Genomic DNA, 13,895 nt, shown 5'->3' with positions numbered 1-13,895 from the left:
GTTTGTTATTACTACTACTTCTACTATTTCTACTATTACTACGCAGCCTACTTGTTCCCTAGCATAATATGTAGAAACGCCACCCTCCTTCTCTGTCCCTTTTTTTTCTCTAATAACACCAATATCCATCAATATCCAGAGAAAATGTGGGTGAAAGGAGCCAAATTTTATGTATTAATTTATGATCAGGGGAAATGAAGAAAAATATTTAAGAGAGCACTTCCCCCCAACGTCTCGGTAAATGGGCAAGGGTGAGATCGATGAAGGAAAGACGGAGACTACAACAAAGAACTCCCCGCCACCAGACACTACCCACCTCATTACTCATTGCTCATTCACGATTACTCAAGGTTCATCTCATTGGCATTTTCCCTTTAACCAATTCAATACTAGGACACATATTTACCTTGAGATCTGTGTACGATTAGACTATTTTATTGACATTAGGAAGGGTCTATGTAGGTCAGGAGATTAATGGCCACAGTCCTCACTATTTTTATCCCCCCACACAAATTTCTGAAGCTGTATAAAGTCAACAAATAGTAAGCAAAATGAATATGGAAAAGCGTCATGGTACTCGAGGGGTTAACGAGGAGAACCGTTGACGTGAAGAGTGGCAGAAGAGGAAGAGGAAGAAAATTATAACAGATAACCAAACAGTTCTTTGCAAGGATGTTTGGAAACTACCACTATAACGACTTGGTGAAGGAATACGATAGTAAGGGATAAACGAGGAAGAAAAAAGGAAAAAAAAAGAGGAGAAAGAGGAAGAAGTGCAAGAGGAGGATAAAATTTAATGCCTCACGGAAACGGAAAATGAGAGAGAGAGAGAGAGAGAGAGAGAGAGAGAGAGAGAGAGAGAGAGAGAGAGAGAGAGAGGATGGCAAAAAGAAGAGGAGGAGCATCTTATAATAAATGGACTGCCTCTTCAACCTGGCTGCTCCCTGAGAGGCATCGAAAATGTGAGAGACGGAGGAATAGGAGGAGAACGCGGAGGATAATACCAGTTACGAAGAGGGAAGAAATAAAAAGCTAAGGATCAAGTAGACGGGAAGAGGAGACAGGATGACGCACGTACAGGAAAACGAGGGATTAAATAAGCATCAAGACAGAGGGAGGGAAAAAGCCGGGAGGAAGAATATGAGGAGGAGAAGCTTGAAAACACAGGAGTCCCCGGGAAGGCTTTCAACTCCTATTCCCAGTCAAGGCCAGACCAGGAAAGGCTTATGAAGTGGAAAAGTTCACTCGAGTGTCAAGGTAGAGAGAGAAAGTAAAAAAAAAAAAGAGATAGGGAAGAAAAGAAACAATGTAGTAAGTGCCGCGTTGTGTCGAGCGAGTAAATAAAGGAAGCTAATTGTAAAAGGGAATGGCAGTGTGACAATGTTTTTTACTTCACTGTACTATTCATTAACCCTTTGATTGCCCGACTCTCTCTCCTCAGGCTTAATTGAAAATGCTAGTGGATACAAGTGCATACAAGTAAAGAATGATTTTGAAATACACGTACCGCTGGCAACATATATGAGTGATCCGGTGTTTCAAACGTTCCATTATTGTACTGTTCCTCTTGAAGCCTAATAAAAAATGCTGGATGGAAGTTAAGAGAATGATTTAGAAATATACGTACCACAAGTAACATGATAAAGTAATCGAGTATATCTAATCGTTTCAGTGCCTTTTATATGTAAGAGGCTAAGGTTAGAATAAAATGATAATAAAAATAAAGGCTCATTAAGTTGCCAGTCCCCTTGCAGGTCCGAGATAGTTAGCTAAAATAAAGGGATAGATGTCTTGGAACCTCACTCTTAACCTCTTCAGTACTAGGACACATTTTTACCTTGAGTTTTGGGTACGAATAAACCATTTTATTTACATTAGGAAGGATCTACGTAGGTCAGAAGATTAATGGCCACAGTCTTCACTATTTCAATCCCCAACATAAGTTTCTGAAGTTGCATAAAATCACCAAATAGTAAACAAAATGAATATGGAAACACGTCATAGTACTGAAGGGGTTAAATGCAGTCAAATCATAGGAAGTTGGGAATACATAGATAATATTAATTCTAACTACTATATTTTTCCTTCAAACTTAACAAAAAAACGATGGATACAAATGTCAGAGATTTATTTTGAAAGACATTTATGACTGACAGCAGAGAGAAATAAACAATTACTCGTATTACAAACCTTGAAGTCTGTACTTGTATATCTAACTAGTAGAATCACATCACGTTACTCACATTAAGTAGCAGAAGCGCTCGTATTCTGTGCTTCCCCTACACTATTTCAAAAGGCTTTATTTAATTTTCCACGAGTTTTTAAAGCGTTTTTTACGTTTCTAGAGGCAAAGTGACAAGATTTCTACATTATTAACTGGAGAAACACTCTTAAAACCCCGCTAATCATATCTGTGGCACTGGAAAATAATCGTGGTGAAAGAGCAGAGCATTTCTGAATACGAACCAAGGTGTCATACTGCTGTTACCGAGTACACAGAGGATTAAAAAAGAAGCCTTGGGCGTTGATTAGCTAAGAGAAAGCTAGGAGAGTGAGTTCCGGAGACGCGGCTTAGTGAGTGCATTAGGGCGGAACAGTACAGTGTAGTACTAGTGATGAGAGTAATGAGGTGATTGTTACTGTACTATAAGAGCGCAACGTGACATATCTTTCCTGGATGAGCATAATAAAAGTAATAATAATAATGGTACTCTTAGTGATGTTTCTGGTATTATTGCTCTACTACTACTACTACTACTACTACTACTACTATTACTACTACTACTATTAATAACACCACCACCACCACCACCACGTGTACCATAACTAATACCAGCACCATTATCGCGCCCCATATAGTGTATGAAGCCTGGATTTCGTGAAGGCAGCACAGCGCGACTCGCTAACAATGAGTCACGTAAGGAATACAATGAGGTCAGGGCGTGACGAGAGAGAGAGAGAGAGAGAGAGAGAGAGAGAGAGAGAGAGAGAGAGAGAGAGAGAGAGAGAGCCATCTAGACTGCCAGACAGGTTAAGACAAGAGAAGACAGCGAGGAAACAGGCCAGCACAGGTTACAAGTTAGCCTGACCTCCCTCTCTCCGTGCAGCCGTAAGATAAATATCACCTGTAATAAGAATTTAATGGCCCTGCTCTAATGGTCCGGATAAATATACTTCCAGGGAAAAACGAGCGTCATTTGCTGTGGTGTCTCCGGGTTGCGTGTGTGAGATGTCCTTAAATAGTCCCGCCGCCGCACGGACACACGGGAAGCCTCGGGGTAATGGCCTGCTGTTGGACTTTCTTGTGTGACTATCTGTTCTCTTGGTAAACATGAGGAATAGTTCTCAACCACCGCGATACGTCATCATCTCTATTAATTACGGGGTATAATATTTCATGGCGTTATTTTACTTCCTGCGCCGAGAGAGAGAGAGAGAGAGAGAGAGAGAGAGAGAGAGAGAGAGAGAGAGAGAGATTAAACTATACGCACATTTCTATTTATCTCTTTAGAATCCACTGCCACAAGAACTGACTTCCAGTAGGAGGAACACAAATGAAAGCAGCGTTTTGATTGACCTTCTCTTTCCTCGAACCCTGACGTACTGCCTGCCTGCCTGCCTGCCCTTTCCTGCTGATACTACCAGCCACCGTCCACTGTAAAGGAGGCGGCGAGCCAGTGACGCGGGAGGAGGGCTGACCACTCACTCGCCCTTCTCGGAACACGGTGAATGAGAGGCAGGCTGCTTCCAAGAATGTGAACGGAAGGTGTAAAAAGATCCAGGTCCGTATTGTGAAGTGTTTCTTGTGCTTTTGTTACGCAGGATGTTGTTGATAGCGACGTGTCATATAGCAAACGTATTTATAATTGAGGATCCTTAAATGTTTCTTAATCTGTGTGTGTGTGTGTGTGTGTGTGTGTGTGTGTGTGTGTGTGTGTGTGTGTGTGTTTATCTCGTCGTAATAAACAGTATTTGACAAAGTGTGTGTCCTGCCTTCCCTTTATCAAAGAGAGAGAGAGAGAGAGAGAGAGAGAGAGAGAGAGAGAGAGAGAGAGAGAGAGAGTCAGAATCGAACGAGAGAGTCACAAAGTCTAACGAGAGTCACAGAGTCGAACGAGAGAGAGTCAAACGAAACCAAAACATCTGTAGAAAAATCTTAATTATGGATGTAATGTAATTAGGAATGGGCGAAGTGAGGCGAGGTGAAGAAGAGAGGCAGGGAATTGGGATGAGGAGGCGGCTGGTGTGGGTATGAAGGGATGCTTGGGTGCTGACGTGGCGGGATGCGAACTGAGGAGGTGGAATGTGGAGAGCGATGAAGCGGGAGGTGAGAGGCAAATGTCTATAATGAACTGGCGAACTGCTGCTAGATAGATAGATAGATAGATATATAGATAGATAGATTGATGGATAAAGAGATAGATAGATCGATAGATAGATAGATAGACTGATGGATAAAGAGATAGATAGATAGATAGATTGATGGATAAAGATAGAGATAGGTAGATAGATAGATAGATAGATAGATAAATAGACAGAAAAAGCAGACGCATAGGAAAGAATGAAGCGAATAAAAAAAAAGATATTAAAGACAAACAAAATAAGAAAAATGAAAGAAACACAGCAGCTTTGACAAGATTAGATACGAGGGAACAAGAAACAGTGAAACAAAAAACCCAAAAAACAAAACAAAACAAAACGACATAAAGAAAGAGAGAGAGAGAGAGAAAAAAACCCTCAACGAATGGAAGAAAAGATAAGGAAGAGCCGTACATAGATACAAGTAAAGATCTTCGTGGTCTGGTTCTGTGAGGGAAGAGTAAGAGTGATGAAGTAATTTCGTTTTGATGGTAGAGAAGATCCCTGCCTCATCACCTCCCGGACCTTACCCTTCCATTTCGCTGGGGAGGTTGAAAACATGATATAATATATGGCATCACGGACCTCCATCACCGCCTGGGGTAAGGATGATCACATTGGGCGGGGGAAGCTAAGCGTGAGGGCGAGAGAGGAGCTGTGGCCCATATTCTGCAACACTTCCTCGCCGCACCTCTACACTTTCAAAAGGCTCTAGTTGAAGTGACACGGGTTTCTAACGGAGTTTTGACTGGTCTAATGACAGATTAACAACATTTCTACATAATCAACAGTCGAAACACTTGAAAACCTGGGAAATTATCGCTGTGGCCTTGGAAAAGAGTCGCGGTAAGTGAGCAAAGCGTTTCAGAATACGAGACGCGAGTAGAAGAGCAAAAAGTACAAGAGTGTATTCGTGTCTGTAGTTCCCCAGGCAATATAGTAAAGGGAAGGGAAGGAAAGAGGGAAGCTGGCATATCATGAAAGGTAGCGTATACCATCCCACTACACACACACACACACACACACACACACACACACACACACACACACACACACACACACACACACACACGTGACCTAAATATCCGCGCTGTCAGGCTGGATAAGACAAGTGTATAAAATGGGAGAATAAAAAATTCCATTGGCAGGGTCGTGTTGAGAGAGAGAGAGAGAGAGAGAGAGAGAGAGAGAGAGAGAGAGAGAGAGAGAGAGAGAGAGAGAAATGAGATGACGAGAGGTTGAGATGAGGCTGAGACTGAGCGCTGTAATGGATGAGGCGGTTGAGTGTGTGTGTGTGTGTGTGATGGTGCGGGGGGAGGGAAGGAAAGCGAAGCAGATGGTCAGGTCATTACATAGTGAGTGAATGAATGAGAGGTGAATGAGTCGGTGAGTGAGTTTGATAGGCAGAGACACAATTAATGACTTTGTTAGACACAGGAAAGAAGGAAGGAGAGACGAATAAACACAACGAAGGAACAGAGAAGAAATAAATAAAGATAAAAAATAAGAAAAAAAAATAAATAGGTCGTTAGGTAGGAGACAGACAGGCAAATAGACTCATAAATAGAAAGAAAACCAAACAAAACAGGAAAAAAAAACAACAACTCGCATCCATCTTATCTTATATAATACCACCAATACCACAGTATATATTTACTCTTCCTTCACTCACTCGTCTAATACAGGGACAGTGTTTATCTTCTGTGGAAAAATTGCCCTCAGACACACACGTAAGTTTGAATCTCGTCTCATTAACATTTCCAGACTTCGTGACGGTCCGGCTGTTGTGTGACGCTGGTCTTGGATGGGACAGAGGGAGCTTCTGGCTTTGTTGACGTCAGAGAGGCGAAGAATGAGCCGGTTTAGATTCTTAGCATAGCGTTCGAGTCAATACCGCGTTATTTTGAGGTGTTTCTCTTATATTGCCCTGAAATTATACCGTTATGAATAAGGTTGTTAATTTAGTGCATTATATATCAATTTTTTACCTTTTTGTGCTTATACAGTTTGAAAATACTTAACCCTTTCAGTATCATGACGCGTTTTCACATTTATTTTGCTTACTATTTGGCGATTTTACACAGCTTCAGAAACTTATGTGGGGATTAAAATAGTGAAGATTCTGGCCATTAATCTTCTGACCTCCATAGACCCTTCCTAATGTCAATAAAATGGTCTAATCGTACAGAAATCTCAAGATGAAAACGTGTTCCAGTACTGAAGAGGTTAAGAGAAACGTTTCTGCTTATGTCACTGCGTTTCCTTGTATTGGCACGTTTTTTTATGGATTTTGGTGATGTACTATGTGACAATGTGAAAGCTGTCAATAAATATTCTGTCAACATTTCTTCCTTCTTACTTATTGGATGGGTATTGTTTATTCAGGTCAGGCTTGGCTAGGTTATGCTTTGTTAGTTTAGGTTAGGTTTGTTTACATTAGGTTAGGTTTGGTTAGGTTAAGCTAGATAAGACCAGCCATCCTAGTTACATTTCTGAGTAGGTAATGCTTTGCTAGGTTAAGTCAAGGTAGGTTAATAACATCTCTGATTAGGTAATATTTTGTTAGGTTAGGTTAGGTCTGTTTAGATTAGGTTAGGTTAGGTTAGATAAAAGCAGCCATCCAAATTACTTCTGTGGGTAGCTAATGCTTTGTTGGGTTAGGTCAAGGTAGATTAGGTTAGGAAGCTTAATCTAATCTAACTTGATATTCTGTTCTATTCTAGTTCATCCCGAAATGTCAAGCACTTATATGAATAGACAGACGAACACACACACACACACACACACACACACACACACACACACACACACACACACACACACACACACACACCACACATATTGAATTTAAATATTTATAGGCAACAACTAAAAAAGTAAGAAAAAAACAGTAAAACAATGAAGAAACTAAAAAAAAATAGAAATGAAATGTTAGCTTTTAAACACACACACACACACACACACACACACACACACACACACACACACACACACACACACACACACACACACACACACACACACACACAGACGGAGAAGCCTTGTGTTCATTTATGATGCAAAAAGTGAAATTAATGGCGAGTTGATTTTGGGTGTTTTGGTGTGATTTGGGATATTTTGGGGTGTTTTTGGGGTGATTTGGTGTGTTTTGGGGTGTTTTGGGGTGATGGTGCGTTATTAGGATGTTTCTGGGGTGTTTTGGGGTGTTTTGGTGTGTTTTCTCAAATCTCAGTAAATCATCCAGACTTTTGGACTTTGGGAAGGAAATGTTTGGTTTACGTATAACACTGGCCATGTATTCCTCTCTCTCTCTCTCTCTCTCTCTCTCTCTCTCTCTCTCTCTCTCTCTCTCTCTCTCTCTCTCTCTCTCTTCTCTTTTTTCATTATTCAGTTAAAAAATGCTTCTCGTTGGCCCAGTTTCCTAAATTGAAGTGGACAAGGGCAGTGTAAACTCTCTCTCTCTCTCTCTCTCTCTCTCTCTCTCTCTCTCTCTCTCTCTCTCTCTCTCTCTCCTGGATCGTCCGAAGTGGTATTTAAGCATTTGTTACGTTATGGAGGAGGAGGAGGAGGAGGAGGAGGAGGAGGAGGAGGAGGAGGAGGAGGAGGAGGAGGAGGAGGAGAGAAGAGGAAGAGGAAGAGGAAGAGGAGGAGGAGGAGGAGGAGGAGGAGGAGGAGGAGGAGGAGGAGGAGGAGGAGGAGGAGGAGGAGGAGGAGGAGGAGGAGGAGGAGGAGGAGGAGGAGGAGGAGGAGGAGGAGGAGGAGGAGGAGGAGGAAGAAGAAGAAGAAGAAGAAGAAGAGGAAGAGGAGGAGGAGGAAGAGGAAGAGGAGGAGGAGGAGGAGGAGGAGGAGGAGGAGGAGGAGGAGGAGGAGGAGGAGGAGGAGGAGATGGAGACACGGGGGATGAGCGATAAGGAAGGATACGTGAGGGAGGTAGGAAGGAGGAAGGATACGAGAAACAGGAGGAAGAAAGGAGAAAGAGGGATAAGAGAAGGAGGATGAAGGCGGTAGAGTAAGGGAGTGTGAAAGAGTGAGAGAGTGAGAGGCGAAGGATCAGGTGTGGTGTCCTTGGCTGCCTTGACCTGCTCTGCTGCTTTCAGGACGATGGGTCAATCAGGGTGATGGCGGCGGCGGCGGTGGTGGTGGTGGTGGTGGTGGTGGTGGAGGCGGCAACACCATACACTTCTCGCGATATGGGATTCCCTTTCAAACCCCGCGTGACGTACCCTTCCCATGATCCTCCACCTCCCTGTATCACCACTCAAGGGCCCGTATTCTGAAACGCTTTGCTCTCTCACCATCACTACTTTCCATAAGGAGAAACTGTCTTGAAAACCTGGCTAGTGATCTCTGTGGCCTTGGAAAATTGTCGTGGTGAGAGAGCCAGCCGTTTCTGAATACTAGGGAAGGTCTAATGAGAATTTAAAAAGACGGTGCATGAGGAGTTTAATTGTCACTGTCTTGGCGTGGCGGGGATACGAGTATTGTACTGTCGGTGTGGCTTTAATATAGAGCTGTAGAGTCGTGAAGTAACATCAGCTAGCGTCTGTCTGTTGCTCTTGGATTCAGCTAAGAAAGGCAGAGCGGCAGAACGAACCTTTCTTGGTCTCGATTGCAGAGCGTGGCAGTTATGGAAGAAATACGAGAATGTAGACTGCGTATGAATTCCAGGTCAGAGTGGGAGGGAATTCAAGGTGTGGGGAAGGAATGAGTAGAATGGCAGACGATGGTGAGGGCGAGAAGGCGTGCCTGAGGGCGGGCGTGCTGGCGCGGGACCCCTACAGCCATCTCTTTTCCGACCCAGCGTGGGAAGCGAGGGAAGGCAGCCGAGCGTTACATTAGACTCGTAAGTTGAGGCCGCTGTTGCTTTGAATGCCGCACTTTTTTCTCGGCAGTGGTGATTGCGTGTGGTGCGGCATTTAGCGAAGGTCAGCAAATATTAGGGAAACACGATCTCCCATGAGCGGTTGGCAAGCCGAGAGTGCCGAAGTCTCCCAGCAGCTTCCGCCACTCGCACTGCCTCCTCTTCGCCTCGTAAGCCATCCTCGCGGCCCTCCCCTCGCCCTCCTGCCTCCAGGAAACCAATCTGGAACATCTGATTTCCGCTGCATCAGCTTGGTTGTTGAAACTTTGCTGCGCCACTAAAATCTATGAATATTTCAAAAGTTGGTCTCTACCTCATCTGGCAGCCTCAGCAATGGATGCCTGGGAGGGTCTGGGCGGCATGAGCCCTTAGTCGATACCTACCGGTCGCGGGGGACGGACACTCGCGCGACCCTTTCAAGGTGCTAACTCGGTCACGCTCTGCCTTCTCAGCCCACAGCGAGCGGCGGAGACTCTCAGCCGGATAGAGTGCGTGCATAGAGGTGCCTAACTTCTCTGGGAGGTAGTGTGGTGAGCGGAGGGAAGGGAAAGCGTGGTGTGGGTGTGAGACAGGTGAGACTTGGCCAAAACAGGACTAGTGTGGCAGGCGTGGTCAGCTGCAGCGCCCAGCTGACTGGGCACACCATTCTGGAATCAACAAGTTCGTGGAGGTGAGTACAGCTGCTCACACCTACTCCTGCTTTCCGTGGGTCTCGTCCGGCCTTCCCGTGGCCTGGCGGGACAGCGGAACAAACTTTCTCACACCAACACAGACTCAAAACACAAAATCACACAGGCGATGGCAAAGAGGAAAAGAGGCGGAAAGCTTTCATTTACGTGTCGTAATGGAACAGAAGGACCAGCGTCCACTAGACACCTGGAAATCGTGACAGACTGTAAGGATACGTGAGGCGTGGCGCAGAGGCCAATGGCTGGCTGGACAGATTGTTACAAGAATAAAGAAAACGATCGGGAGTTTGACCTGTGATTATCGGCTGCTACACAGAAAAAGAAACACATTGGCAACATCAGAGCATTACAAAAAAATATAAAACCAAAACATACAGAAAATATAAACACATACAAAAGAAGACAAGTGTAAAACGTTGACTTGGAAGCAGACAGCTATTGTGACGCAGCGTGCCCAGCATAACACAACTACCGAGAGAAAAGTAAGTCAAAGCAAAGAAATACTCGTATATATGTTGTAAACAAAATATATCCTGGTGATTTATAGCGAAGTAGTCTGCTGGAACGGACGACTTCTTCACTACGAGTATGTGAGGACGAGAACGTTTTGCCGCAACAGACTAAAAGCAAAGAAAGACTGAGATACGCCACGGAAGTCTGAAAGAAACACATCATTGGAGAGAAGTAGAATAAAACTATATCGTAAACACACTGACAGACAAATAGGTAGATAAACATTCCACAACACACAGCGTCACAGTTCAGTCACACCACACAGCAAAGCCACACCATGACCACTCCACATACTACACAGACGTACTTAACCCCTTCAGTACCAGGACGCGTTTCCTTATTCACTCTGCTTAGTATTTGGTGATTTTTTTTTTTATACAGCTTCAGAAACTAAGGTGGGGGATTAAAATAGTGAAGACTGTGGCCACTGATCTCCTGACCTCCATAGATCCTTCCTGATGTCAATAAAATGGTCTAATCGTACACAGAATCTCATGGTAAAAATGTGTCCCAGTACTGAAGGGGTTAAGTTAGACATACAGACATACCTTTTCTGTGTATCTTATTTATGCTTTTATAATTAGTGTAGTTTTTGGTTTTCTCTTTGATTATTCCTTTAATTTTCTTCCTGTACCTACTTCTTTTCTCTTTCCTGTCTTTCATGACCCCTATCTACTTCTTTCCCTCTTTTTCATATCTTTTCATTATCATCCATTTAATTTTTTCTCCCTTTCCTCTCTCATCTGTACTTTTCTCACCATCTATCTCCATTCTTTATCGCCTCTTTCTTCTCATTCCTGCAATTTTCTTCCCGTTATCATCTTTTCCTCCTGTTCCTTTTTCCTTTTTCAGCAATTTCTTTCATCCACTCATCACAATCACACTTAAACATTCACTCACCACACAATCACACATCAATACAGCCACTTCATCACCACACAACCACACAACTACACAGCCACACTCCACACACTTCTACTCACCACAACCACACACATACATAGACTCTCTCATGCTTCACTAACTTCACAGCCACTCCCGGAAGCTTCAACCAGCACTCAGAGATACACAATCCCACATCAGGCCCACTTATTCCCCGTAGACACATACATTTCTCTTACATGTCAGGGGGAATAGTCAAGGGCACCGGAAGGGAAAGAAAAGGCGTGTTTAGAATGCTCCTTTCCCACAGCCACCCCCCATAAAAAGAAGATAAATGATACGAATAGATAAAGATAAATAAAGTAAGTAGATACAGTATGAATAAATGTATAGGTGAATAGATTGATACGTTTGCAATTAAATAGATAGATGAAGAGAAAAACCAAAGGAGAATTGAGAAAATGAACCAGTTTTGATATTTCTATTTTATTTATTTATCTTTTTTAAGCAGTTCAAGTCACGTCATAGCTAAGTGTTGCTATCTAACTGTATTCCCATCTGCTTTACTACCTACCTATCTACACACACACACACACACACACACACACACACACACACACCACATCATCATCATCTGAGTTCTCCCGCTAATTCAACACACACACACACACACACACACACACACACACACACACACACACACACATTATCTCGGCTCTCCCGCCACTCGACCGCTCACTTCCATACCAAACCAAGGCAGCAGCTGAAGCCAGAACAAAGAAACGAGCCATATTCTGTGTTTTACTAGTAATTTGAAGGCAGATTAGCATTTCCCGAGAGAAGAACCTTGCCTTAACCTTGCCTTGCCTTAACCTTGCCTTTCCTTGCCTTGCTTTGCCTTCCCTCATTCCTCCTGCGGCTGTCCTCACCGCCACACACTAGAAGCCATCAGGTACTCGGCCCCTGGTGCTCTCCGTGGCCTCGATTTGACCTTTATACTGGAGGGCCACACTTTTAATACGTAAGAATGATTAATCAATTATATGTGTAGTGACTGATTAGCTCATGATTAATTTATAAAGGATTACGGGTTACATTTGTGAGAGCGTTCGTAAAAGTGAATATTTATCATACCTGAGAAGCTTGTGGTTATTTTGCAAAGGAAGGCGGGTTAGATTTGTAAGAAGGGAAAAAAAAAGTGAATGATATTTGCTCGGTCTGATGAGTTCGTGATTATTTTACAAAGGGTCACGGTTTGGATCAGTGAAGAGAAGTAAAAATGAGTGATATTTGTGGAGATAGGTAAGCCTGTATGATTATTTCATGAATGTTCACGGATTAGATGTGAGAGGAGGTAAGAATGGATGTGCTGTATTCATGTACGATGTTGAAATTATAATGATTTGTCAGTGGAAAAAAATTAAGTGATATTTGAGGAGATGGGTAAGCCTGTGTGATTATTTCATTAATGTTCACGGATTAGATGCGAGAGGAGGCAAGAGTGGATGTGCTGTATTCATGTACGATGTTGAAGTAATTCTTATGTATGGTTATAAAAAGAAACTGTAAGATTTGTCAGTGGATTAGATGTGAGAGGAGGCAAGAGTGGATGGGTTGTATTCGTGTACGATGATAAAGTAATTGTTATGCACGTTTATAAAAGGAAATTGTAATGATTTGTCAGTGGAAAAAGACGACTATGTAAATTGTTGCATGTCCTCTTGCTGGAGACGTATCGAACATCTGCATAGCTATTATTTTTGTGGAGTAAATGTAGAAAATCTCCCTTGAGTACTTATAACCAGTAGTCAGAGAAAGAACGGGACATGGTGCAAGAGATGATATTCCTGGTGACTGATAAATAAGCCCATGTTTATATATTACAAGAGAACGCGGCTTATATCTGCAGAACAAAGTGTGCATGAATTATCTTTGTGTTATCTAAAGAGAGGCTTTTCATAATTCTGCAAAGGTTTGTTTCGACGCTTGGAAATGAGTGAAAATGAATGACCTTTGCAACCAACCACTCATACATTAGCTCTTCACTACTTGCCAAACCATCACAATTTCAGTTCGTAACAATAACAATGAAAATATCTGAATGGAGTCACGGATTAACTCTTCAACTCGTCAAAAAAGGCACAGAAATACAAAAAGTTCCCATTGCAATCATAGAAAAATCGAAGTTGGATATTAAACGTAGAATCATATTACCAGCTTGAATATTTACATCTTAACCTATACTGCTATCACTAACATCAATACTCCACTTCAAACAACGTGATTCTCTACCGCATCACCTCTGGGTTGGCATCTTAACGACCTCAACCTCCTCTCCGGCGCAATAACACTGTGAAGCCGCTTGATCTCTTTGACGTAGAGACTCACGCACACATCTCCGCTCTGTTGCTGTCCTTGGTGGGGTTACTGGCGCACTCCCCTCGGCTCCCTGCACTGTAATGATCACCAGTCTTGAGCCAGCGAGTCTTGTAATCCAAGCTGTTAATAGGATTCCACGGAGCACCAAGTTGATGAAATATTCTGAGGCAACTCATGGTTCTACGTCTTTCACTAGTTGTTTTGTCTACCTG

The 13,895-nt window shown here is 43.0% G+C and overlaps 2 protein-coding genes across 5 annotated transcripts in view; one reads left to right on the top strand and one right to left on the bottom strand.

The window, feature by feature from the left end:
• The window catches only part of LOC123515584 (pseudouridine-metabolizing bifunctional protein C1861.05-like), a 321,550-nt gene that overhangs the window by 23,129 nt on the left and 284,526 nt on the right, over window positions 1-13,895 (bottom strand). The gene's annotated exons all lie outside the window — the stretch shown is intronic.
• LOC123515587 (leukocyte antigen CD37-like) overlaps window positions 8,443-13,895 on the top strand; it is a 280,350-nt gene continuing 274,897 nt past the window's right edge. For all 3 annotated transcript variants that reach the window (XM_045274343.1, XM_045274342.1, XM_045274341.1), the window contains exon 1: window positions 8,443-9,890. The gene's annotated coding sequence lies outside the window, so the exon portion shown is untranslated. The remainder of the gene's footprint in view (window positions 9,891-13,895) is intronic.

The sequence above is a fragment of the Portunus trituberculatus genome, chromosome 39, assembly GCF_017591435.1.
Source record: "Portunus trituberculatus isolate SZX2019 chromosome 39, ASM1759143v1, whole genome shotgun sequence".
In the NCBI taxonomy this organism is placed as follows: domain Eukaryota; kingdom Metazoa; phylum Arthropoda; class Malacostraca; order Decapoda; family Portunidae; genus Portunus; species Portunus trituberculatus.
This window is presented reverse-complemented; position numbering and strand designations above follow the sequence as displayed.